The 1388-nt window shown below is 34.4% G+C and overlaps 1 pseudogene; it reads left to right on the forward strand.

The window, feature by feature from the left end:
- Window positions 1-235: 235 nt before the first annotated feature.
- Window positions 236-1166, forward strand: LOC117952755 (annotated as a pseudogene).
- Window positions 1167-1388: the final 222 nt, after the last annotated feature.

Here is a 1388-nt window from a genome sequence, read left to right on the forward strand (position 1 = left end):
TTTATATTTTCAAAGTTTTAATGAGATCTTTGGAGAGCAAAGAAATCTGATAAAAACAGTTGACAGAGCCAAACAGTTCACTTTCTGAAATATGAAGGTCAACACATACTAAGTGCAGGTAACTATACATCAACAGTCCTTAACAGGTTTTGTGAAATCTTTTGTTGAATTCATGTATGTTACAAGATCTGCCTGGTTAGTTCACTAACAGAGATTTCATTTTAAATGATACGATATGGAGAGTGAATTTAATGTAACGTATATAACTCTTGGTGGGCATGTTGAAGTGGACAAATACAGATATGTTTATTTTTTGATCATGTTCACAGCATATATTCTAATAATCTGCAGTAATTCTATTATTGTGTACCTTATCTGGTTTCACAATAATCTCCATGAGCCTATGTACATTTTCATTGAAGCGTTGTTAGTGAACTCTGTTCTCTACAGCACTAATATCTACCCAAAGCTTTTGATTGACCTTTTATCTGAAAAACAGATCATATCTTATTCAGCCTGTCTCTTTCAATGTTTTCTATTTTACTCTTTAACTAGTTCAGAGTTCTTACTGTTGGCAGCCATGTCGTATGACAGATATGTGTCTATATGTAAACCTCTGCAATATCACACTATCATGAGAAAAACAACGGTCTGCATCTTTCTGGGTGTTGCTTGGTTTGCGCCTGCTTGTCAGATTGCAGTTCCAGTATCATTTGGGGCCTTTGCTAAACTCTGTAACTTTACTTTGAAAGGAATCTTTTGCAATAACTTAATTTACAAACTTCACTGTGTGACCTCAATAGGACTCACTGTGTACGGGTTGAGTATCTTTTTCAATGTTACAATTCTCCCTTTGGCTTTCATAATCTTTACATACACAAAGATATTCATTGTACTGTACCACAGTGGTAGAGAAGTGAGGATGAAAGCTGCACAGACCTGCATTCCTCATCTGTTGGTTTTAATCAGCTTTTCTTTTTGTTTACCTACGATATTGTTATTGTTAAACTGGAAATTGAGTTTCCAAAAACTATACATTTAATAATGACTTTACAAGTGATTTTGTATCATCCTCTGTTAAATCCAATCATTTACGGACTAAAAATGAAAGAGATTTACAAACACATCAAGAGGCTGTTATGTCCAACAAAACTGAACTAATGTACCAACAAATGATCTTTTCTGTCTTCTGTAATAATAATGTAGACGTGAGTTTTCTGTTTTTTTCAAAAAAAGTTAAAAGTTTCAGATACGCCAATCGCTTTTATGCCAAAGTCACGGCTGCCAACTACGTTGGACGTGTAACATTTACTTAACACGTACAAATGAAATGTGATGACATTAAAGGCCTGCAGCACTTTGTTATGAAAATGAGACACAGCCATCAT

The sequence above is a fragment of the Etheostoma cragini genome, chromosome 11 (assembly GCF_013103735.1).
Source record: "Etheostoma cragini isolate CJK2018 chromosome 11, CSU_Ecrag_1.0, whole genome shotgun sequence".
Taxonomy (NCBI): domain Eukaryota; kingdom Metazoa; phylum Chordata; class Actinopteri; order Perciformes; family Percidae; genus Etheostoma; species Etheostoma cragini.